At 53.7% G+C, this 22,495-nt stretch overlaps 23 non-coding genes and 10 pseudogenes across 23 annotated transcripts; all 33 read right to left on the bottom strand.

The window, feature by feature from the left end:
* Positions 1–4,788: 4,788 nt before the first annotated feature.
* LOC149849365 (5S ribosomal RNA) lies at positions 4,789–4,907 on the bottom strand. Its single transcript, XR_016434144.1, has one exon. It is a non-coding gene; the product is annotated as a 5S ribosomal RNA (ribosomal RNA).
* Positions 4,908–5,329: 422 nt separating this feature from the next.
* LOC149849364 (5S ribosomal RNA) lies at positions 5,330–5,448 on the bottom strand. The gene has a single exon (XR_016426170.1). It is a non-coding gene; the product is annotated as a 5S ribosomal RNA (ribosomal RNA).
* Positions 5,449–5,871: 423 nt separating this feature from the next.
* Positions 5,872–5,990, bottom strand: LOC149849363 (5S ribosomal RNA). The gene has a single exon (XR_016436163.1). It is a non-coding gene; the product is annotated as a 5S ribosomal RNA (ribosomal RNA).
* A 424-nt stretch (positions 5,991–6,414) lies between these two features.
* Positions 6,415–6,533, bottom strand: LOC149849362 (5S ribosomal RNA). Its single transcript, XR_016425850.1, has one exon. It is a non-coding gene; the product is annotated as a 5S ribosomal RNA (ribosomal RNA).
* Positions 6,534–6,956: 423 nt separating this feature from the next.
* LOC149849361 (5S ribosomal RNA) lies at positions 6,957–7,075 on the bottom strand. Its single transcript, XR_016426357.1, has one exon. It is a non-coding gene; the product is annotated as a 5S ribosomal RNA (ribosomal RNA).
* A 423-nt stretch (positions 7,076–7,498) lies between these two features.
* On the bottom strand, positions 7,499–7,617 carry LOC149849360 (5S ribosomal RNA). The gene has a single exon (XR_016434088.1). It is a non-coding gene; the product is annotated as a 5S ribosomal RNA (ribosomal RNA).
* Positions 7,618–8,040: 423 nt separating this feature from the next.
* LOC149849359 (5S ribosomal RNA) lies at positions 8,041–8,159 on the bottom strand (annotated as a pseudogene).
* A 423-nt stretch (positions 8,160–8,582) lies between these two features.
* LOC149849358 (5S ribosomal RNA) lies at positions 8,583–8,701 on the bottom strand (annotated as a pseudogene).
* A 423-nt stretch (positions 8,702–9,124) lies between these two features.
* Positions 9,125–9,243, bottom strand: LOC149849357 (5S ribosomal RNA). The gene has a single exon (XR_016433726.1). It is a non-coding gene; the product is annotated as a 5S ribosomal RNA (ribosomal RNA).
* Positions 9,244–9,666: 423 nt separating this feature from the next.
* On the bottom strand, positions 9,667–9,785 carry LOC149849356 (5S ribosomal RNA). The gene has a single exon (XR_016426168.1). It is a non-coding gene; the product is annotated as a 5S ribosomal RNA (ribosomal RNA).
* A 423-nt stretch (positions 9,786–10,208) lies between these two features.
* Positions 10,209–10,327, bottom strand: LOC149849355 (5S ribosomal RNA). The gene has a single exon (XR_016425858.1). It is a non-coding gene; the product is annotated as a 5S ribosomal RNA (ribosomal RNA).
* A 424-nt stretch (positions 10,328–10,751) lies between these two features.
* On the bottom strand, positions 10,752–10,870 carry LOC149849354 (5S ribosomal RNA; annotated as a pseudogene).
* Positions 10,871–11,293: 423 nt separating this feature from the next.
* Positions 11,294–11,412, bottom strand: LOC149849353 (5S ribosomal RNA; annotated as a pseudogene).
* A 423-nt stretch (positions 11,413–11,835) lies between these two features.
* LOC149849352 (5S ribosomal RNA) lies at positions 11,836–11,954 on the bottom strand. Its single transcript, XR_016425845.1, has one exon. It is a non-coding gene; the product is annotated as a 5S ribosomal RNA (ribosomal RNA).
* Positions 11,955–12,377: 423 nt separating this feature from the next.
* Positions 12,378–12,496, bottom strand: LOC149849351 (5S ribosomal RNA; annotated as a pseudogene).
* A 423-nt stretch (positions 12,497–12,919) lies between these two features.
* Positions 12,920–13,038, bottom strand: LOC149849350 (5S ribosomal RNA; annotated as a pseudogene).
* Positions 13,039–13,461: 423 nt separating this feature from the next.
* LOC149849349 (5S ribosomal RNA) lies at positions 13,462–13,580 on the bottom strand. Its single transcript, XR_016427272.1, has one exon. It is a non-coding gene; the product is annotated as a 5S ribosomal RNA (ribosomal RNA).
* Positions 13,581–14,003: 423 nt separating this feature from the next.
* On the bottom strand, positions 14,004–14,122 carry LOC149849348 (5S ribosomal RNA). Its single transcript, XR_016426167.1, has one exon. It is a non-coding gene; the product is annotated as a 5S ribosomal RNA (ribosomal RNA).
* Positions 14,123–14,545: 423 nt separating this feature from the next.
* LOC149849347 (5S ribosomal RNA) lies at positions 14,546–14,664 on the bottom strand. Its single transcript, XR_016425857.1, has one exon. It is a non-coding gene; the product is annotated as a 5S ribosomal RNA (ribosomal RNA).
* Positions 14,665–15,088: 424 nt separating this feature from the next.
* On the bottom strand, positions 15,089–15,207 carry LOC149849346 (5S ribosomal RNA; annotated as a pseudogene).
* Positions 15,208–15,630: 423 nt separating this feature from the next.
* LOC149849345 (5S ribosomal RNA) lies at positions 15,631–15,749 on the bottom strand (annotated as a pseudogene).
* A 423-nt stretch (positions 15,750–16,172) lies between these two features.
* Positions 16,173–16,291, bottom strand: LOC149849344 (5S ribosomal RNA). The gene has a single exon (XR_016433999.1). It is a non-coding gene; the product is annotated as a 5S ribosomal RNA (ribosomal RNA).
* A 423-nt stretch (positions 16,292–16,714) lies between these two features.
* Positions 16,715–16,833, bottom strand: LOC149849343 (5S ribosomal RNA; annotated as a pseudogene).
* A 423-nt stretch (positions 16,834–17,256) lies between these two features.
* On the bottom strand, positions 17,257–17,375 carry LOC149849342 (5S ribosomal RNA). Its single transcript, XR_016425844.1, has one exon. It is a non-coding gene; the product is annotated as a 5S ribosomal RNA (ribosomal RNA).
* Positions 17,376–17,798: 423 nt separating this feature from the next.
* LOC149849341 (5S ribosomal RNA) lies at positions 17,799–17,917 on the bottom strand. Its single transcript, XR_016427150.1, has one exon. It is a non-coding gene; the product is annotated as a 5S ribosomal RNA (ribosomal RNA).
* Positions 17,918–18,330: 413 nt separating this feature from the next.
* On the bottom strand, positions 18,331–18,449 carry LOC149849340 (5S ribosomal RNA). Its single transcript, XR_016434297.1, has one exon. It is a non-coding gene; the product is annotated as a 5S ribosomal RNA (ribosomal RNA).
* Positions 18,450–18,872: 423 nt separating this feature from the next.
* On the bottom strand, positions 18,873–18,991 carry LOC149849339 (5S ribosomal RNA). Its single transcript, XR_016425923.1, has one exon. It is a non-coding gene; the product is annotated as a 5S ribosomal RNA (ribosomal RNA).
* Positions 18,992–19,401: 410 nt separating this feature from the next.
* Positions 19,402–19,520, bottom strand: LOC149849338 (5S ribosomal RNA). Its single transcript, XR_016425782.1, has one exon. It is a non-coding gene; the product is annotated as a 5S ribosomal RNA (ribosomal RNA).
* Positions 19,521–19,943: 423 nt separating this feature from the next.
* On the bottom strand, positions 19,944–20,062 carry LOC149849337 (5S ribosomal RNA). The gene has a single exon (XR_016425800.1). It is a non-coding gene; the product is annotated as a 5S ribosomal RNA (ribosomal RNA).
* A 413-nt stretch (positions 20,063–20,475) lies between these two features.
* On the bottom strand, positions 20,476–20,594 carry LOC149849336 (5S ribosomal RNA). Its single transcript, XR_016434295.1, has one exon. It is a non-coding gene; the product is annotated as a 5S ribosomal RNA (ribosomal RNA).
* A 423-nt stretch (positions 20,595–21,017) lies between these two features.
* Positions 21,018–21,136, bottom strand: LOC149849335 (5S ribosomal RNA; annotated as a pseudogene).
* Positions 21,137–21,558: 422 nt separating this feature from the next.
* LOC149849334 (5S ribosomal RNA) lies at positions 21,559–21,677 on the bottom strand. Its single transcript, XR_016427241.1, has one exon. It is a non-coding gene; the product is annotated as a 5S ribosomal RNA (ribosomal RNA).
* Positions 21,678–22,101: 424 nt separating this feature from the next.
* LOC149849333 (5S ribosomal RNA) lies at positions 22,102–22,220 on the bottom strand. The gene has a single exon (XR_016426366.1). It is a non-coding gene; the product is annotated as a 5S ribosomal RNA (ribosomal RNA).
* Positions 22,221–22,495: the final 275 nt, after the last annotated feature.

The following is a 22,495-nucleotide window of genomic DNA, read 5'->3' as shown; positions in this document are numbered from 1 at the left end:
ACAGGAATCCTTGCGTATGGGACTCCTCGCTTGGTATGGTTCTCCTCGTCGTAGGAGCCATTTATCTATGCACACACAAGCACTTGTTTTTAGTTTCTCGATGTATATGAGGAAGTAAAAGCTTTATTTACTTAATATACATCACATTTACACAAGCATTGCCTTAAACAAAACGTCATGCCGCACTGGCAGACTTTAGGCAATGAGAAACTATATACATGAGTCTACTGACTCCAAAACATCACCAGTCTCTTTAAGACTTGGATTTCTTTGATGAAGACGAACTCCAAAAGGTCCATCTATTGCCACATGGCCTTGGTGCAGGCACTACTAGCTTCGGCTTGGGCGGCACTTCCGCACTAGCAAGCGAATACTGGGGATATATGAGAGACTCCAGTCCACTTTCCCAGTCAGCAAGATCAAGACTCTGGGAGTCTGGAATAATGATTGGCGAACAGAAAGAATCTCCTCTTTTGTTCCTGCCATTTAAGCTCGGCATATGTGATGCCGGATGGTAGCTTGGCGAGTGATAGACTTCTGCAGGGAAGTTTAAATCAAAATCCCTCAGTCTTGGTAATTCATCAAAAGATGTTGGGGTATGGTTGCTCCCAACACTAGAGTGATGCGGTCCACTGACACGCGAAGTCTCATCCCTGAGACCCTTTGAAGCCCGCCGACCCATATCGGCGGTATATTTCCTTTGGCATTCGTTGGCGGAATGCCCATCTTCGCCACAATATTGGCAGTCTTGGACTTCATACGGGCATATCCACTCATCGTGCATGACCTTGCAGCGATAGCAATATCCACGCGAGTCATGAGTTGCCATCTATACAAAGATGCACCCAGATCAGAACAAAAGTATAAAAACATATACTTACAGTGCGATATCGGTACCATGACGGATCTTGAACCAGGTTTCTCAGACTCATGCTCTGATACCAATTCTGTAACGCCCCGGATTTCCAAAACAAAGCTAAGTTAAAATTTTCATGGATTTCTTTTTTTTTTTTCTTTGCAGCGGAACTTAGAAAAGCTTTTAGCAGCGGAATAAGACGATAATGAGTCGTCGGTTTTAGAAAACTCCGAGCACGTTGCAGGTATGTGGCCAAGCAGCTCATTGACCACCAAAGTATTCCATTTTATCGAAAACATATGTTTATTACAACACTACTGCTTAGGAAAGCAGTGTAGGTTCAATAAAAAGGAAGCAGTACAACTCTGTCTAGAGAAACCCTGGAACTTGATGCCGCCTTGCTCCGCATATCGCCACGCAGGTTCAACACCTGAAATCCCCATTAAACGGGGTCAGAACCACTGATGGTCTGGTAAGTAGGCAAACACCTATCTATTCAACTCAAGTAAATGCATAGACCACTCAGGGTCGCAGTTCGTAATACGACGCTCAAGCCTCCATGACTTAGCGTATATCGTACAAGCCTCATCAGGGCTATGAGTTGAATATCCACGCAAGTCGTCATGACTTCGCATAAGCCTCTTCAGGGCTGTGAGTTAGAATAACCTCTCAAGTCTCTACGACTTAGCCTTGACTTCCTCAGAGTCACGAATGGATGTCCTAGCTCAAGCCTTTATGCTTGGCACATCCGTATCCTGCGAATCTAAGGACAGCTCTCCGAGCTTCACTTAGTCGTACAGATATCAATGGGGTTCTTTCCCAATCGGTCCAGTAGTATACCGACCATGACACCTTCACAAAGGTTATGCAGGACTGACTCAACAACGTCATCCACTCATACATTCAAAGTAGCGCTGTACCTAAGCTAATGCTTTGTTTCGATAATTGCACCTCCCCCTGGGCTTAGGGGACTCATATCTGGGCGACAACGCGACGATCTGGGGGTTGATTATTCTATGTATTTTAGATACCCCAGAGGCCTGTTGACCCCATCCCCCTAGTAGGACGGTACAGCATACCGGAAGAGATCCTTACTAGGTATCCGAATGCATTCTGCTACTGCAGTAGTTGGGTTCAATCCTTAGATATTTAAGGATAACCACGACCTCCATACCTCTGAGTGACGAAGGCCATCAATGAACTCTATCAGGTTCGGGTAAAATACATGTCACTCAAGGCTGCGCCATCACCGTCTTCCTCGGTGAGAAATTCTGAAAGGGGCCTGCCGGTCTTACAATTACTTGACGAACATTGCATGCCTATAGGGCAGCCTTTGAGAAGTATGTACCCGACCCCAATCAACCACACGGTTTTCACCGTGGAACAAAGGTTTTATTCATATGCATGCTTAACTCTGCTCTCGGCACTTCGGCCTTGACGAGCACTTCACCTCTTTCGGTGGAAACAACACACTCCGGCTCAGCGGCCCTTACGAGTATGGTTGTCTGATAATTCTCAATGAGCATGCACATGACTCGATCTCTACGGATCGGCTACTCGGCGTATTTTTACGCAACGAGCTCAGGACCTCGTCAAGGCGCTACCACTACTTTGGCGCAACGGCTCTTACAAGTATGATGCCCTTGCAGGTGTCAGGGAGACGAGTCATTCTGACATCGTTCCAACAAAGGACATCATTGTGCCACTTAACTGGTTTTGGCAGCTCTTCTGCCAACCATTCTGTCAACACCTTCTCTGCTCTACCGGCAGTGGTGCGACGAACCTTTCTACATTGTAGAAGGCGTTTCATAACTGGGTAGCACTTCTGCTACGTTCTTTCTGAGCCATTCTTAGCTCCTTCAGGAATTTCAGCAGCACTTCCTCTCTTTTACGGAGAAAGCGTGCGTTTCTTTTATCCATTTCAGCGGCATCTCCCCTCTTTGGTGGGAAATCGCTACGCTTAACTCGGGAAATGGATGCGCACCGTTGTGCGTACTTTGCATCCATCAAGGTTGCAGGAACCTTGGGCCATAGCTAGGCCATACGTAATTGATTTAGTCTTTACGTAAAGAGCATTTTGCCAAAAGGCGAAGCCTTTCCAATAGGGGCTTCATTCGTCAAGCAGAATCTTGTACGAGGAGCGGTAAGGGAATCGCATGGGTGATTTTGGAGTTGATCTCCGTTTGAACGCTCACTTACGCGCCATATATGTAATATAAGCAGAAGCCTGTGCTTTATACAGCGGCGGCGTAAAGAAATGCATATACTATTGTTCAGGGTGTGTAACTGAACGAAATATTCTACATATATAACAAAGCAGAAGCCTTGGCATCGTTCGACGCGACGGCGTAAGTAAAGACATTGCAGAAAGCAGGAGCCTTGGCATCGTTCGACGCGACGGCGTAAGTAAATGCATAATCGGAAGTGCAGTAATCGGAAGTACAGAAAGCAGGGAGCCTTGGCATCATACGACGCGACGGCAAAGGTAAATTACATGGCCTGTGCGATATAAGACGCGTCGGCAGTATCAGCAGATATACACCTAGATCTGTATCCAACGATAGTTACGAGGCGAGCGAGTGAACACCGAAGTGTCCTAGAGGGCTCAACCAAGAACTAGGGTGAGATACTATTTTGAAGAACGCATATACTGCGTATTCGAACATATATATCCGACGATAGTTACGAGGCGAGCGCGTGAACACCGAAGTGTCCTAGAGGGCTCAACCAAGAACTAAAGCAAGATACTACTTCAGAAAGTATATTCTATATACAAACAGTCAAATACTTGAGAGAGATGGATCAACGAAGCGAACTTACCTCAAATCGTGGAAGAAACGGCTCCGGGTTGCTTCTTTGGCTTCGAGCCTTCCTTCGAGAGGTCAGACTAAGTCAGATGAAGCTGACTTAGTTGAGAAAGAGGTAGAGCAGGTCAAGCTACTCAACCTAAGTGGTTTGAACCTAACAGGGTTCAATCCAAGTCAACTGGGTTCAGCAGGTTCGAACTCAGCTCAAGTAGGCTAAGTCTGGGTTCAGAAATCCAAACCGGAATCTGGACCAAAAAGGACTTTGACTTTGACTTTAAACCCAACTAGGTTCAAGTCAAGTCAACTGGGTTTGGACCAGGTCAAGTGGGTTCAGACCCAGGTCAGGTGGGTTAGGACCAGGTCAGGCAGGCTCAGGCTAAGTCAGGCAGGCTCAGACCAGGTCAGGTGGGCTCAGGTGGGCTAGGCTAGGTAGGGGAGGTTTAGGAGAGAGAGAGAAGGCAAGAGAGAGAGGGGGTCGATTTTTATGAGAAGAGAGAGAGTGGGGAGGGCTATTTATAGCCCAAGCCCACCTCCTCTTGGGTTTTTCCATGCCCAAACTACCCCCTTGGCTTCTTTTTAATTCCAAGAGGTTCCTTGGTGTGGGGCCCACTTGGATATTCCATGGGATATTTTTGTGGGTCCCACCAGATATTTTCTGAGGAATATTTCTGTGGGTCCCACCAATATTTCCGTGGGTCCCGCAAGAATTTCGGGTTTCCGGCGATTTTTTCCGAAAAATTCTGAGTACGCCATTTTCTTCGTATTGACGTAACTAAGAAAGTTGGCTCGTACGAATCTATTGATTTCGTTTAGTTAGGAAGTTATGGCTTCCCGAGTATTTGAGCATATATTCGCAATTCGACGAATACCCTAAGTATAACTGGCTCGCAGGAATTGATTCGTTTCGCATTCTGAGAAGAAATGCTATTTTTACCGGTAAATGCCTCATGAATTTTATTCAGATATTTTCTGAAAAATTGCGGGTCTTACACCGGCGCTGCGGCGCGCAAGGCGACGGTGAAAAAGAAGCAGAAGACCTCGATGGATTAGATACGGTGTGTTGCGGGAAGTGAAAAGAAGGTCGGAGGTTGGTGCCGATGACAAAAAAGCGCCGAAGGCAAAAAGAGAGTGCAACACGAGGACTTCCCAAGAGGTCACCCATCGCAGTACTACTCTCGCCTAAACACGCTTAACTTCGGAGTTCTGATGGGATCCGGTGCTTTAGTGCTGGTATGATCGCACCCGCTACATGTTGCGCGAAAAAATGCTCTTATGCCTCACGCGGGAGCCGTGGCGGCTGCAACGCACGAACCGACTAGCCGTCATAGAAACAGCCTCGAACAATGCCCGAAATGAGCTTAAACGGCTTCTGAAACGGTCCCGAACCGACTTTGTCAGTTCGCCATGTCGTAGCCAGCGGAACGAGCTTTCCGTGGCCACGAAAATCGCCGAATTCCGAGATCGGCGTGTTAAGTTACGGTCCGGCGAGCCGGAACTGCTGCGTTTGTCGCACGCTGCGGCTCGTGTCGGGTGCTGGCGCTGCGGCGCGCAAGGCGAGGGTGAAATGGAAGCAGAAGACCTCGATGGATCAGATACGGTGTGTTGCGGGAAGTGAAAAAAGGTCGGAGGTTGGTGCCGACGACAAAAAAGCGCCGAAGGCAAAAAGAGAGTGCAACACGAGGACTTCTCAGGAGGTCACCCATCTCAGTACTACTCTCACCCAAACACGCTTAACTTCGGAGTTCTGATGGGATCCGGTGCTTTAGTGTTGGTATGATCACTCCTGTTACATGTTTTGCGAAAAAATGCGTTTATGCCTCACGCGGGAGCCGTGGGGGCTGCAACGCACGAACCGACTAGCCGTCATAGAAACGGCCCTGAAAAACACCCGAAACGAGCTTAAACGGCCTCCGAAACGATCCCAAACCGACTTTGTCAGTTCGACACATCGTAGCCAGCGGAACGAGCTTTCTGTGGCCACGAAAATCGCTGAATTCCGACATCGGCGTGCCAAGTTACGGTCCGGCGAGCCGAAACTGCTGCGTTTGTCGCACGCCGCGGCTCGTGTCGGGTGCCGGCGCTGCGGCGCGCAAGGCGAGGGTGAAAGGGAAGCAGAAGACCTCGATGGATCAGATGCGGTGTGTTGCGGGAAGTCAAAAGAAGGTCGGAGGTTGGTGCCGACGACAAAAAAGCGCCGAAGGCAAAAAGAGATTGCAACACGAGGACTTCCCAAGAGGTCACCCATCCCAGTACTACTCTCGCCCAAACACGCTTAACTTTGGAGTTCTGATGGGATCCAGTGCTTTAGTGCTGGTATGATCACACCCGTTACATGTTTCACGAAAAAAATGCTCTTATGCCTCACGCGGGAGCCGTGGGGGCTGCAACGCACAAACCGACTAGCCGTCATAGAAACGACCCTGAAAAATGCCCGAAACGAGCTTAAGCGGCTTCCGAAACGGTCCCGAACTGACTTCGTGTGTTCGCCACGTCGTAGCCAGAGGAACGAGCTTTCCGTGGCCACGAAAATTGCCGAATTCCGACATCGGCGTGCCAAGTTACGGTCCGGCGAGCCGAAACTGCTGTGTTTGTCTAACACCGCGGTTCGTGTCGGGTGCCGGCGCTGCGGCGCGCAAGGCGAGGGTGAAAAGGAAGCAGAAGGCCTCGATGGATCAGATACGATGTGTTGCGGGAAGTGAAAAGAAGGTCGGAGGTTGGTGCCGACGACAAAAAAGCGCCGAAGGCAAAAAGAGCGTGCAACACGAGGACTTCCCAGGAGGTCACCCATCCCAATACTACTCTCACCCAAGCACGCTTAACTTCGGAGTTCTGATGGGATCCGGTGATTTAGTGCTGGTATGATCGCACCCGTTATATGTTGCGCGAAAAAATGCTCTTATGCCTCACGCGGGAGCCGTGGCGGCTGCAACGCACGAACCGACTAGCCGTCATAGAAACGACCCCGAAAAATGCCCAAAACAAGCTTAAACGGCTTCCGAAACGGTACCGAACCGACTTTGTCAGTTCGCCATGTCGTAGCCAGCGGAACGAGCTTTCTGTGGCCACGAAAATCGCCGAATTCCGACATCGGCGTGTTAAGTTACGGTCCGGCGAGCCGGAACTACTGCGTTTGTCGCACGCTGCGGCTCGTGTCGGGTGCCGGCGCTACGGCGCGGAAGGCGAGGGTGAAATGGAAGCAGAATACCTCGATGGATCAGATACGGTGTGTTGCGGGAAGTGAAAAGAAGGTCGGAGGTTGGTGCCGACGACAAAAAAGCGCCGAAGGCAAAAAGAGAGTGCAACACGAGGACTTCCTAGGCGGTCACCCATCTCAGTACTACTCTCGCCCAAACACGCTTAACTTCGGAGTTCTGATGGGATCCAGTGCTTTAGTGTTGGTATGATCATACCCGTTACATGTTTCGCGAAAAAATGCTCTTATGCCTCATGCAGGAGCCGTGGGGGCCGCAACGCACGAACCGACTAGTCGTCATAGAAACGGCCGTGAAAAACACCCGAAACGAGCTTAAACGGCCTCCGAAACGGTCCTGAACCGACTCTGTCTGTTCGCCACGTCGTAGCCAGCGGAACGAGCTTTCCGTGGCCACGAAAATCGCCGAATTCCGACATCGGCGTGCCAAGTTACGGTCCGGCGATTCGGAACTGCTGTGTTTGTCGCACGCCGCGGCTCGTGTCGGGTGCCGGCGCTGCGGCGCGCAAGGCGAGAGTCAAAAGGAAGCAGAAGACCTCGATGGATCAGATACAGTGTGTTGCGGGAAGTGAAAAGAAGGTTGGAGGTTGGTGCCGACGACAAAAAAGCGTCGAAGGCAAAAAGAGAGTGCAGCACGAGAACTTCCCAGGAGGTCACCCATCCCAGTACTACTCTCGCCCAAACACGCTTAACTTCGGAGTTCTGATGGGATCCAGTGCTTTAGTGCTGGTATGATCGCACCCGTTACATGTTTCGCGAAAAAATGCTCTTATGCCTCACGCGGGAGCCGTGGGGGCTGCAACGCACGAACCGACTAGCCGTCATAGAAACGGCCCCGAAAAACACCCGAAACGAGCTTAAACGGCCTCCGAAACGGTCCCGAACCGACTTTGTCAGTTCGACACGTCGTAGCCAGCGGAACGAGCTTTCCGTGGCCACGAAAATAGCCGAATTCCGACATCGGCGTGCCAACTTACGGTCCGGCGAGCCAGAACTGCTACGTTTGTCGCACGCCGCGGCTCGTGTCGGGTGCCGGCGCTGCGGCGCGCAAGGCGAGGGTGAAAGGGAAGCAGAAGACCTCGATGGATCAGATACGGTGTGTTGCGGGAAGTGAAAAGAAGGTCGGAGGTTGGTGCCGACGACAAAAAAACGCCGAAGGCAAAAAGAGAGTGCAACACGAGAACCTCCCATAAGGTCACCCATCCCAATACTATTCTCACCCAAGCACGCTTAACTTCAAAGTTCTGATGGGATCCGGTGCTTTAGTGCTGGTATAATCGCACCCGTTACATGTTGCGCGAAAAAATGCTCTTATGCCTCACGCGGGAGCCGTGGGGGCTGCAACGCACGAACCGACTAGCCGTCATAGAAACGACCTCGAAAAACGCCCAAAATGAGCTTAAACGGCTTCCGAAATGGTCCCGAACCGACTTAGTCTGTTCGCCATGTCGTAGCCAGCGGAACGAGCTTTCCGTTACCACGAAAATCACCGAATTCCGACATCGGCGTGCCAAGTTACGGTCCGGCGAGCCGAAACTGCTGTGTTTGTCTAACACCACGGTTCGTGTCGGGTGCCGGCGCTGCGGCGCGCAACGCGAGGGTGAAAAGGAAGCAGAAGACCTCGATGGATCAGACACGGTGTGTTACGGAAAGTGAAAAGAAGGTCGGAGGTTGGTGTCGACGACAAAAAAGCACCGAAGGCAAAAAGAGAGTGCAACACGAGGACTTCCCAGGAGGTCACCCATCCCAATACTACTCTCACCCAAGCACGCTTAACTTCAGAGTTCTGATGGGATCTGATGCTTTATTGCTGGTATAATCGCACCCGTTACATGTTGCGCGAAAAAATGCTCTTATGCCTCACGCGGGAGCCGTGGGGGCTGCAACGCACGAACCGACTAGCCGTCATAGAAACGGCCCCGCAAAACGCCCGAAACGAACTTAAACGGCTTTCGAAACGGTCCCGAACCGACTTTGTCTGTTCGCCATGTCGTAGCCAGCGGAACGAGCTTTCCGTGGCCACGAAAATCGCCGAATTCCGACATCGGCGTGCCAAGTTACGGTCGGGCGAGCCGGAACTGCTGCGTTTGTCGCACGCCGCGGCTCGTGTCGGGTGCCGGCGCTGCGGCGCGCAAGGCGACGGTGAAAAAGAAGCAGAAGACCTCGATGGATCAGATACGGTGTGTTGCGGGAAGTGAAAAGAAGGTCGGAGGTTGGTGCCGATGACAAAAAAGCGCCGAAGGCAAAAAGAGAGTGCAACACGAGGACTTCCCAAGAGGTCACCCATCGCAGTACTACTCTCGCCCAAACACGCTTAACTTCGGAGTTCTGATGGGATCCGATGCTTTAGTGCTGGTATGATCGCACCCGCTACATGTTGCGCGAAAAAATGCTCTTATGCCTCACGCGGGAGCCGTGGCGGCTGCAACGCACGAACCGACTAGCCGTCATAGAAACGGCCTCGAACAATGCCCGAAACGAGCTTAAACGGCTTCCAAAACGGTCCCGAACCGACTTTGTCAGTTCGCCATGTCGTAGCCAGCGGAACGAGCTTTCCGTGGCCACGAAAATCGCCGAATTCCGAGATCGGCGTGTTAAGTTACGGTCCGGCGAGCCGGAACTGCTGCGTTTGTCGCACGCTGCGGCTCGTGTCGGGTGCTGGCGCTGCGGCGCGCAAGGCGAGGGTGAAATGGAAGCAGAAGACCTCGATGGATCAGATACGGTGTGTTGCGGGAAGTGAAAAGAAGGTCGGAGGTTGGTGCCGACGACAAAAAAGCGCCGAAGGCAAAAAGAGAGTGCAACACGAGGACTTCTCAGGAGGTCACCCATCTCAGTACTACTCTCACCCAAACACGCTTAACTTCGGAGTTCTGATGGGATCCGGTGCTTTAGTGTTGGTATGATCACTCCTGTTACATGTTTTGCGAAAAAATGCGTTTATGCCTCACGCGGGAGCCGTGGGGGCTGCAACGCACGAACCGACTAGCCGTCATAGAAACGGCCCTGAAAAACACCCAAAACGAGCTTAAACGGCCTCCGAAACGATCCCGAACCGACTTTGTCAGTTCGACACATCGTAGCCAGCGGAACGAGCTTTCTGTGGCCACGAAAATCGCTGAATTCCGACATCGGCGTGCCAAGTTACGGTCCGGCGAGCCGAAACTGCTGCGTTTGTCGCACGCCGCGGCTCGTGTCGGGTGCCGGCGCTGCGGCGCGCAAGGCGAGGGTGAAAGGGAAGCAGAAGACCTCGATGGATGAGATGCGGTGTGTTGCGGGAAGTCAAAAGAAGGTCGGAGGTTGGTGCCGACGACAAAAAAGCGCCGAAGGCAAAAAGAGATTGCAACACGAGGACTTCCCAAGAGGTCACCCATCCCAGTACTACTCTCGCCCAAACACGCTTAACTTTGGAGTTCTGATGGGATCCAGTGATTTAGTGCTGGTATGATCACACCCGTTACATATTTCGCGAAAAAAATGCTCTTATGCCTCACGCGGGAGCCGTGGGGGCTGCAACGCACGAACCGACTAGTCGTCATAGAAACGACCCTGAAAAACGCCCGAAACGAGCTTAAGCGGCTTCCGAAACGGTTCCGAACTGACTTCGTGTGTTCGCCACGTCGTAGCCAGGGGAACGAGCTTTCCGTGGCCACGAAAATTGCCGAATTCCGACATCGGCGTGCCAAGTTACGGTCCGGCGAGCCGAAACTGCTGTGTTTGTCTAACACCGCGGTTCGTGTCGGGTGCCGGCGCTGCGGCGCGCAAGGCGAGGGTGAAAAGGAAGCAGAAGACCTCGATGGATCAGATACGATGTGTTGCGGGAAGTGAAAAGAAGGTCGGAGGTTGGTGCCGACGACAAAAAAGCGCCGAAGGCAAAAAGAGCGTGCAACACGAGGACTTCCCAGGAGGTCACCCATCCCAATACTACTCTCACCCAAGCACGCTTAACTTCGGGGTTCTGATGGGATCCGGTGATTTAGTGCTGGTATGATCGCACCCGTTATATGTTGCGCGAAAAAATGCTCTTATGCCTCACGCGGGAGCCGTGGCGGCTGCAACGCACGAACCGACTAGCCGTCATAGAAACGACCCCGAAAAACGCCCAAAACGAGCTTAAACGGCTTCCGAAACGGTACCGAACCGACTTTGTCAGTTCGCCATGTCGTAGCCAGCGGAACGAGCTTTCTGTGGCCACGAAAATCGCCGAATTCCGACATCGGCGTGTTAAGTTACGGTCCGGCGAGCCGGAACTACTGCGTTTGTCGCACGCTGCGGCTCGTGTCGGGTGCCGGCGCTACGGCGCGGAAGGCGAGGGTGAAATGGAAGCAGAATACCTCGATGGATCAGATACGGTGTGTTGCGGGAAGTGAAAAGAAGGTCGGAGGTTGGTGCCGACGACAAAAAAGCGCCGAAGGCAAAAAGAGAGTGCAACACGAGAACCTCCCATAAGGTCACCCATCCCAATACTACTCTCACCCAAGGACACTTAACTTCAGAGTTCTGATGGGATCTGGTGCTTTAGTGCTGGTATAATCGCACCCGTTACATGTTGCGCGAAAAAATGCTCTTATGCCTCACGCGGGAGCCGTGGGGGCTGCAACGCACGAACCGACTAGCCGTCATAGAAACGACCTCGAAAAACGCCCAAAATGAGCATTAACGGCTTCCGAAACGGTCCCGAACCGACTTAGTCTGTTCGCCATGTCGTAGCCAGCGGAACGAGCTTTCCGTTACCACGAAAATCGCCGAATTCCGACATCGGCGTGCCAAGTTACGGTCCGGCGAGCCGAAACTGCTGTGTTTGTCTAACACCGCGGTTCGTGTCGGGTGCCGGCGCTGCGGCGCGCAACGCGAGGGTGAAAAGGAAGCAGAAGACCTCGATGGATCAGACACGGTGTGTTACGGAAAGTGAAAAGAAGGTCGGAGGTTGGTGTCGACGACAAAAAAGCACCGAAGGCAAAAAGAGAGTGCAACACGAGGACTTCCCAGGAGGTCACCCATCCCAATACTACTCTCACCCAAGCACGCTTAACTTCAGAGTTCTGATGGGATCCGGTGCTTTAGTGCTGGTATAATCGCACCCGTTACATGTTGCGCGAAAAAATGCTCTTATGCCTCACGCGGGAGCCGTGGGGGCTGCAACGCACGAACCGACTAGCCGTCATAGAAACGGCCCCGCAAAACGCCCGAAACGAACTTAAACGGCTTTTGAAACGGTCCCGAACCGACTTTGTCTGTTCGCCATGTCGTAGCCAGCGGAACGAGCTTTCCGTGGCCACGAAAATCGCCGAATTCCGACATCGGCGTGCCAAGTTACGGTCGGGCGAGCCGGAACTGCTGCGTTTGTCGCACGCCGCGGCTCGTGTCGGGTGCCGGCGCTGCGGCGCGCAAGGCGACGGTGAAAAAGAAGCAGAAGACCTCGATGGATCAGATACGGTGTGTTGCGGGAAGTGAAAAGAAGGTCGGAGGTTGGTGCCGACGACAAAAAAACGCCGAAGGCAAAAAGAGAGTGCAACACGAGAACCTCCCATAAGGTCACCCATCCCAATACTATTCTCACCCAAGCACGCTTAACTTCAAAGTTCTGATGGGATCCGGTGCTTTAGTGATGGTATAATCGCACCCGTTACATGTTGCGCGAAAAAATGCTCTTATGCCTCACGCGGGAGCCGTGGGGGCTGCAACGCACGAACCGACTAGCCGTCATAGAAACGACCTCGAAAAATGCCCAAAATGAGCTTAAACGGCTTCCGAAACGGTCCCGAACCGACTTAGTCTGTTCGCCATGTCGTAGCCAGCGGAACGAGCTTTCCGTTACCACGAAAATCACCGAATTCCGACATCGGCGTGCCAAGTTACGGTCCGGCGAGCCGAAACTGCTGTGTTTGTCTAACACCGCGGTTCGTGTCGGGTGCCGGCGCTGCGGCGCGCAACGCGAGGGTGAAAAGGAAGCAGAAGACCTCGATGGATCAGACACGGTGTGTTACGGAAAGTGAAAAGAAGGTCGGAGGTTGGTGTCGACGACAAAAAAGCACCGAAGGCAAAAAGAGAGTGCAACACGAGGACTTCCCAGGAGGTCACCCATCCCAATACTACTCTCACCCAAGCACGCTTAACTTCAGAGTTCTGATGGGATCTGATGCTTTATTGCTGGTATAATCGCACCCGTTACATGTTGCGCGAAAAAATGCTCTTATGCCTCACGCGGGAGCCGTGGGGGCTGCAACGCACGAACCGACTAGCCGTCATAGAAACGGCCCCGCAAAACGCCCGAAACGAACTTAAACGGCTTTCGAAACGGTCCCGAACCGACTTTGTCTGTTCGCCATGTCGTAGCCAGCGGAACGAGCTTTCCGTGGCCACGAAAATCGCCGAATTCTGACATCGGCGTGCCAAGTTACGGTCGGGCGAGCCGGAACTGCTGCGTTTGTCGCACGCCGCGGCTCGTGTCGGGTGCCGGCGCTGCGGCGCGCAAGGCGACGGTGAAAAAGAAGCAGAAGACCTCGATGGATCAGATACGGTGTGTTGCGGGAAGTGAAAAGAAGGTCGGAGGTTGGTGCCGATGACAAAAAAGCGCCGAAGGCAAAAAGAGAGTGCAACACGAGAACTTCCCAAGAGGTCACCCATCGCAGTACTACTCTCGCCCAAACACGCTTAACTTCGGAGTTCTGATGGGATCCGATGCTTTAGTGCTGGTATGATCGCACCCGCTACATGTTGCGCGAAAAAATGCTCTTATGCCTCACGCGAGAGCCGTGGCGGCTGCAACGCACGAACCGACTAGCCGTCATAGAAACGGCCTCGAACAATGCCCGAAACGAGCTTAAACGGCTTCCGAAACGGTCCCGAACCGACATTGTCAGTTCGCCATGTCGTAGCCAGCGGAACGAGCTTTCCGTGGCCACGAAAATCGCCGAATTCCGAGATCGGCGTGTTAAGTTACGGTCCGGCGAGCCGGAACTGCTGCGTTTGTCGCACGCTGCGGCTCGTGTCGGGTGCTGGCGCTGCGGCGCGCAAGGCGAGGGTGAAATGGAAGCAGAAGACCTCGATGGATCAGATACGGTGTGTTGCGGGAAGTGAAAAGAAGGTCGGAGGTTGGTGCCGACGACAAAAAAGCGCCGAAGGCAAAAAGAGAGTGCAACACGAGGACTTCTCAGGAGGTCACCCATCTCAGTACTACTCTCACCCAAACACGCTTAACTTCGGAGTTCTGATGGGATCCGGTGCTTTAGTGTTGGTATGATCACTCCTGTTACATGTTTTGCGAAAAAATGCGTTTATGCCTCACGCGGGAGCCGTGGGGGCTGCAACGCACGAACCGATTAGCCGTCATAGAAACGGCCCTGAAAAACACCCAAAACGAGCTTAAACGGCCTCCGAAACGATCCCGAACCGACTTTGTCAGTTCGACACATCGTAGCCAGCGGAACGAGCTTTCTGTGGCCACGAAAATCGCTGAATTCCGACATCGGCGTGCCAAGTTACGGTCCGGCGAGCCGAAACTGCTGCGTTTGTCGCACGCCGCGGCTCGTGTCGGGTGCCGGCGCTGCGGCGCGCAAGGCGAGGGTGAAAGGGAAGCAGAAGACCTCGATGGATGAGATGCGGTGTGTTGCGGGAAGTCAAAAGAAGGTCGGAGGTTGGTGCCGACGACAAAAAAGCGCCGAAGGCAAAAAGAGATTGCAACACGAGGACTTCCCAAGAGGTCACCCATCCCAGTACTACTCTCGCCCAAACACGCTTAACTTTGGAGTTCTGATGGGATCCAGTGATTTAGTGCTGGTATGATCACACCCGTTACATATTTCGCGAAAAAAATGCTCTTATGCCTCACGCGGGAGCCGTGGGGGCCGCAACGCACGAACCGACTAGTCGTCATAGAAACGACCCTGAAAAACGCCCGAAACGAGCTTAAGCGGCTTCCGAAACGGTTCCGAACTGACTTCGAGTGTTCGCCACGTCGTAGCCAGCGGAACGAGCTTTCCGTGGCCACGAAAATTGCCGAATTCCGACATCGGCGTGCCAAGTTACGGTCCGGCGAGCCGAAACTGCTGTGTTTGTCTAACACCGCGGTTCGTGTCGGGTGCCGGCGCTGCGGCGCGCAAGGCGAGGGTGAAAAGGAAGTAGAAGACCTCGATGGATCAGATACGATGTGTTGCGGGAAGTGAAAAGAAGGTCGGAGGTTGGTGCCGACGACAAAAAAGCGCCGAAGGCAAAAAGAGCGTGCAACACGAGGACTTCCCAAGAGGTCACCCATCCCAATACTACTCTCACCCAAGCACGCTTAACTTCGGGGTTCTGATGGGATCCGGTGATTTAGTGCTGGTATGATCGCACCCGTTATATGTTGCGCGAAAAAATGCTCTTATGCCTCACGCGGGAGCCGTGGCGGCTGCAACGCACGAACCGACTAGCCGTCATAGAAACGACCCCGAAAAACGCCCAAAACGAGCTTAAACGGCTTCCGAAACGGTACCGAACCGACTTTGTCAGTTCGCCATGTCGTAGCCAGCGGAACGAGCTTTCTGTGGCCACGAAAATCGCCGAATTCCGACATCGGCGTGTTAAGTTACGGTCCGGCGAGCCGGAACTACTGCGTTTGTCGCACGCTGCGGCTCGTGTCGGGTGCCGGCGCTACGGCGCGGAAGGCGAGGGTGAAATGGAAGCAGAATACCTCGATGGATCAGATACGGTGTGTTGCGGGAAGTGAAAAGAAGGTCGGAGGTTGGTGCCGACGACAAAAAAGCGCCGAAGGCAAAAAGAGAGTGCAACACGAGGACTTCCTAGGCGGTCACCCATCTCAGTACTACTCTCGCCCAAACACGCTTAACTTCGGAGTTCTGATGGGATCCTGTGCTTTAGTGTTGGTATGATCATACCCGTTACATGTTTCGCGAAAAAATGCTCTTATGCCTCATGCAGGAGCCGTGGGGGCCGCAACGCACGAACCGACTAGCCGTCATAGAAACAGCCCTGAAAAACACCCGAAACGAGCTTAAACGGCCTCCGAAACGGTCCTGAACCGACTCTGTCTGTTCGCCACGTCGTAGCCAGCGGAACGAGCTTTCCGTGGCCACGAAAATCGCCGAATTCCGACATCGGCGTGCCAAGTTACGGTCCGGCGAGTCGGAAGTGCTGTGTTTGTCGCACGCCGCGGCTCGTGTCGGGTGCCGGCGCTGCGGAGCGCAAGGCGAGAGTCAAAAGGAAGCAGAAGACCTCGATGGATCAGATACAGTGTGTTGCGGGAAGTGAAAAGAAGGTTGGAGGTTGGTGCCGACGACAAAAAAGCGCCGAAGGCAAAAAGAGAGTGCAACACGAGAACTTCCCAGGAGGTCACCCATCCCAGTACTACTCTCGCCCAAACACGCTTAACTTCGAAGTTCTGATGGGATCCAGTGCTTTAGTGCTGGTATGATCGCACCCGTTACATGTTTCGCGAAAAAATGCTCTTATGCCTCACGCGGGAGCCGTGGGGGCTGCAACGCACGAACCGACTAGCCGTCATAGAAACGGCCCCGAAAAACACCCGAAACGAGCTTAAACGGCCTCCGAAACGGTCCCGAACCGACTTTGTCAGTTCGACACGTCGTAGCCAGCGGAACGAGCTTTCCGTGGCCACGAAAATAGCCGAATTCCGACAGCGGCGTGCCAACTTACGGTCCGGCGAGCCAGAACTGCTACGTTTGTCGCACGCCGCGGCTCGTGTCGGGTGCCGGCGCTGCGGCGCGCAAGGCGAGGGTGAAAGGGAAGCAGAAGACCTCGATGGATCAGATACGGTGTGTTGCTGGAAGTGAAAAGAAGGTCGGAGGTTGGTGCCGACGACAAAAAAGCGCCGAAGGCAAAAAGAGAGTGCAACACGAGAACCTCCCATAAGGTCACCCATCCCAATACTACTCTCACCCAAGGACACTTAACTTCAGAGTTCTGATGGGATCTGGTGCTTTAGTGCTGGTATAATCGCACCCGTTACATGTTGCGCGAAAAAATGCTCTTATGCCTCACGCGGGAGCCGTGGGGGCTGCAACGCACGAACCGACTAGCCGTCATAGAAACGACCTCGAAAAATGCCCAAAATGAGCTTAAACGGCTTCCGAAACGGTCCCGAACCGACTTAGTCTGTTCGCCATGTCGTAGCCAGCGGAACGAGCTTTCCGTTACCACGAAAATCGCCGAATTCCGACATCGGCGTGCCAAGTTACGGTCCGGCGAGCCGAAACTGCTGTGTTTGTCTAACACCGCGGTTCGTGTCGGGTGCCGGCGCTGCGGCGCGCAACGCGAGGGTGAAAAGGAAGCAGAAGACCTCGATGGATCAGACACGGTGTGTTACGGAAAGTGAAAAGAAGGTCGGAGGTTGGTGTCGACGACAAAAAAGCACCGAAGGCAAAAAGAGAGTGCAACACGAGGACTTCCCAGGAGGTCACCCATCCCAATACTACTCTCACCCAAGCACGCTTAACTTCAGAGTTCTGATGGGATCCGGTGCTTTAGTGCTGGTATAATCGCACCCGTTACATGTTGCGCGAAAAAATGCTCTTATGCCTCACGCGGGAGCCGTGGGGGCTGCAACGCACGAACCGACTAGCCGTCATAGAAACGGCCCCGCAAAACGCCCGAAACGAACTTAAACGGCTTTCGAAACGGTCCCGAACCGACTTTGTCTGTTCGCCATGTCGTAGCCAGCGGAACGAGCTTTCCGTGGCCACGAAAATCGCCGAATTCCGACATCGGCGTGCCAAGTTACGGTCGGGCGAGCCGGAACTGCTGCGTTTGTCGCACGCCGCGGCTCGTGTCGGGTGCCGGCGCTGCGGCGCGCAAGGCGACGGTGAAAAAGAAGCAGAAGACCTCGATGGATCAGATACGGTGTGTTGCGGGAAGTGAAAAGAAGGTCGGAGGTTGGTGCCGATGACAAAAAAGCGCCGAAGGCAAAAAGAGAGTGCAACACGCGGACTTCCCAGGAGGTCACCCATCCCAGTACTACTCACGCCCAAGCACGCTTAACTTCGGAGTTCTGATGGGATCCGGTGCTTTAGTGCTGGTATGATCGCACCTGTTACATGTTGCGTGAAAAAATGCTCTAATGCCTCACGCGGGAGCCGCAACGCACGAACCGACTAGCCGTCATAGAAACGGCCCCGAAAACGCCCGAAAGGAGTTTAAACGGCTTCCGAAACGGTCCCGAACCGACTTTGTCCGTTCGCCACGTCGTAGCCAGTGGAACGAGCTTTCCGTGGCCACGAAAATCGCCGAATTCCGACATCGGCGTGCCAAGTTACTGTCCGGCGAGCCGGAACTGCTGTGTTTGTCTAACGCCGCGGATCGTGTCGGTTGCCGGCGCTGCCGCGCGCAAGGCGAGGGTGAAAGGGAAGCAGAAGACCTCGATGGATCAGATACGGTGTGTTGCGGGAAGTGAAAAGAAGGTCGGAGGTTGGTGCCGACGACAAAAAAGCGCCGAAGGAAAAAAGAGAGTGCAACACGAGGACTTCCCAGGAGGTCACCCATCCCAGTACTACTCTCGCCCAAGCACGCTTAATTTCGGAGTTCTGATGGGATCCGGTGCTTTAGTGCTGGTATGATCGCACCTGTTACATGTTGCGCGAAAAAAATGCTCTTATGCCTCACGCGGGAGCCGTGGGGGCTGCAACGCACGAACCGACTAGCGTCATAGAAACGGCCTCGAAAAATGCACCAAACGAGCTTGAACAGCTTCCGAAACAGTCCCGAACCGACTTCGTCTGTTCGCCATGTCGTAGCCAGCGGAACGAGCTTTCTGTGGCCACGAAAATTGCCGAATTCCCACATCGGCGTGCTAAGTTATGGTCCGGCGAGCCGGAACTGCTGCGTTTGTCGCATGCCGCGGCTCATGTCGTGTGCCGGCGCTGCGGCGCGCAAGTCGAGGGTGAAAGGGAAGCAGAAGACCTCGATGGATCAGATACAGTGTGTTGCGGGAAGTGAAAAGAAGGTCAGAGGTTGGTGCCGACGACAAAAAAGCGCAGAAGGCAAAAAGAGAGTGCAACACGAGAACTTCCCAGGAGGTCACCCATCTCAGTACTACTCTCGCCCAAACACGCTTAACTTCGGAGTTCTGATGGGATCCAATGCTTTAGTGCTGGTATGATCGCTCCCGTTACATGTTTCGCGAAAAAATGCGCTTATGCCTCACGCGGGAGTCGTGGGGGCTGCAACGCACGAACCGACTAGTCGTCATAGAAACGGCCCTAAAAACACCCGAAACGAGCTTAAACGGTCCCGAACCGACTTTGTCAGTTCGACACGTCGTAGCCAGCGAAACGAGCTTTCTGTGGCCACGAAAATCGCCGAATTCCAACATCGGCGTGCTAAGTTACGGTCCGGCGAGCCGGAACTGCTGCGTTTGTCGCACGCCGCGGCTCGTGTCGGGTGCCGGCGCTGCGGCGCGCAAGGCGAGGGTGAAAGGGAAGCAGAAGACCTCGATGGATCAGATACGGTGTGTTGCGGGAAGTGAAAAGAAGGTCGGAGGTTGGTGCCGACGACAAAAAAGTGCCGAAGGCAAAAAGAGAGTTCAACACGAGGACTTCCCAGAAGGTCACCCATCCCAGTACTACTCTCGCCCAAGCACGCTTTACTTCGGAGTTCTGATGGGATCCGGTGCTTTAGTGCTGGTATGATCGCACCCGTTACATGTTGCGCGAAAAAAATGCTCTTATGCCTCATGCGGGAGCCGTGGGGGCTGCAACGCACGAACCGACTAGCCGTCATAGAAACGGCCCCAAAAAACGTCCGAAACGAACTTAAACGGCCTCCGAAACAGTCCCGAACCGACTTCGTCTGTTCTCTATGTCGTAGCCAGCGGAACGAGCTTTCCGTGGCCACGAAAATCGCCGAATTCCGACATCGGCGTTCCAAGTTAAGATTCGGCGAGCCGGAACTGCTGCGTTTGTCGCATGCCGCGGCTCGTGTCGGGTGCCGGCGCTGCGAAACGCAAGGCGACGGTGAAAAAGAAGCTGAAGACCTCGATGGATCAGATACGGTGTGTTGCGGGAAGTGAAAAGAAGGTCGGAGGTTGGTGCCGACGACAAAAAAGCGCCGAAGGCAAAAAGTTGTGCAACACGAGGACTTCCCAGGAGGTCACCCATCCCAGTACTACTCACGCCCAAGCACGCTTAACTTCGGAGTTCTGATGGGATCCGCTGCTTTAGTGCTGGTATGATCGCACCTGTTACATGTTGCGCGAAAAAATGCTCTAATGCCTCACGCGGGAGCCGCAACGCACGAACCGACTAGCCGTCATAGAAACGGCCCCGAAAACGCCCGAAAGGAGTTTAAACGGCTTCCGAAACGGTCCCGAACCGACTTTGTCCGTTCGCCACGTCGTAGCCAGTGGAACGAGCTTTCCGTGGCCACGAAAATCGCCGAATTCCGACATCGGCGTGCCAAGTTACTGTCCGGCGAGCCGGAACTGCTGTGTTTGTCTAACGCCGCGGATCGTGTCGGTTGCCGGCGCTGCGGCGCGCAAGGCGAGGGTGAAAGGGAAGCAGAAGACCTCGATGGATCAGATACGGTGTGTTGCGGGAAGTGAAAAGAAGGTCGGAGGTTGGTGCCGACGACAAAAAAGCGCCGAAGGAAAAAAGAGAGTGCAACACGAGGACTTCCCAGGAGGTCACCCATCCCAGTACTACTCTCGCCCAAGCACGCTTAATTTCGGAGTTCTGATGGGATCCGGTGCTTTAGTGCTGGTATGATCGCACCTGTTACATGTTGCGCGAAAAAAATGCTCTTATGCCTCACGCGGGAGCCGTGGGGGCTGCAACGCACGAACCGACTAGCGTCATAGAAACGGCCCCGAAAAATGCACCAAACGAGCTTGAACGGCTTCCGAAACAGTCCCGAACCGACCTCGTCTGTTCGCCATGTCGTAGCCAGCGGAACGAGCTTTCTGTGGCCACGAAAATTGCCGAATTCCCACATCGGCGTGCTAAGTTACGGTCCGGCGAGCCGGAACTGCTGCGTTTGTCGCATGCCGCGGCTCGTGTCGTGTGCCGGCGCTGCGGCGCGCAAGGCGAGGGTGAAAGGGAAGCAGAAGACCTCGATGGATCATATACAGTGTGTTGCGGGAAGTGAAAAGAAGGTCAGAGGTTGGTGCCGACGACAAAAAAGCGCAGAAGGCAAAAAGAGAGTGCAACACGAGAACTTCCCAGGAGGTCACCCATCTCAGTACTACTCTCGCTCAAACACGCTTAACTTCGGAGTTCTGATGGGATCCAATGCTTTAGTGCTGGTATGATCGCTCCCGTTACATGTTTCGCGAAAAAATGCGCTTATGCCTCACGCGGGAGTCGTGGGGGCTGCAACGCACGAACCGACTAGTCGTCATAGAAACGGCCCTAAAAACACCCGAAACGAGCTTAAACGGCCTCCGAAATGGTCCCGAACCGACTTTGTCAGTTCGACACGTCGTAGCCAGCGAAACGAGCTTTCTGTGGCCACGAAAATCGCCGAATTCCAACATCGGCGTGCTAAGTTACGGTCCTGCGAAACGGAACTGCTGCGTTTGTCGCACGCCGCTGCTCGTGTCGGGTGCCGGCGCTGCGGCGCGCAAGGCGAGGGTGAAAGGGAAGCAGAAGACCTCGATAGATCAGATACGGTGTGTTGCGGGAAGTGAAAAGAAGGTCGGAGGTTGGTGCCGACGACAAAAAAGCGCCGAAGGCAAAAAGAGAGTGCAACACGAGGACTTCCCAGGAGGTCACCCATCCCAGTACTACTCTCACCCAAGCACGCTTAACTTCGGAGTTCTAATGGGATCCGGTGCTTTAGTGCTGGTATGATCGCACCCGTTACATGTTGCGCGAAAAAAATGCTCTTATGCCTCACGCGGGAGCCGTGGGAGCTGCAACGCACGAACCGACTAGCCGTCATAGAAATGACCTCGAAAAATGCCCGAAACGATCTTAAACGGCTTCCGAAACGGTCGCGAACCGACTTCGTCTATTCGCCACGTCGTAGTCAGCGAAGCGAGCTTTCCGTGGCCACGAAAATCGTCGAATTCCGATATCGGCGTGCCAAGTTACGGTCCGGCGAGCCGAAACTGCTGTGTTTGTCTAACACCGCGGTTCGTGTCGGGCGCCGGCGCTGCGGCGCGCAAGGCGAGGGTGAAAAGAAAGCAGAAGACCTCGATGGATCAGATACAGTGTGTTACGGAAAGTGAAAAGAAGGTCGGAGGTTGGTGCCGACGACAAAAAAGCGCTGAAGGCAAAAAGAGAGTGCAACACGAGAACTTCCCATAAGGTCACCCATCCCAATACTACTCTCACCCAAGCACGCTTAACTTCAAAGTTCTGATGGGATCCGGTGCTTTAGTGCTAGTATGATCGCACCCGTTACATGTTGCGCGAAAAATGCTCTTATGCCTCACGCGGGAGCCGTGACGGCTGCAACGCACGAACCGACTAGGCGTCATAGAAACGACCCCGAAAAATGCCCAAAACGAGCTTAAACGGCTTCCAAAACGGTACCGAACCGACTTTGTCAGTTCGCCATGTCGTAGCCAGCGGAACGAGCTTTCCGTGGCCACGAAAATCACCGAATTTCGACATCGGCGTGTTAAGTTACGGTCCGGCGAGCCGGAACTACTGCGTTTGTCGCACGCTGCGG

Source organism: Nuphar pumila, chromosome 1, assembly GCF_984573655.1.
Source record: "Nuphar pumila chromosome 1, dmNupPumi1.hap1.1, whole genome shotgun sequence".
Taxonomy (NCBI): Eukaryota; Viridiplantae; Streptophyta; class Magnoliopsida; order Nymphaeales; family Nymphaeaceae; genus Nuphar; species Nuphar pumila.
The sequence above is the reverse complement of the archived record's forward strand: the minus strand, read 5'-3'. Positions and strand labels throughout refer to the sequence as shown.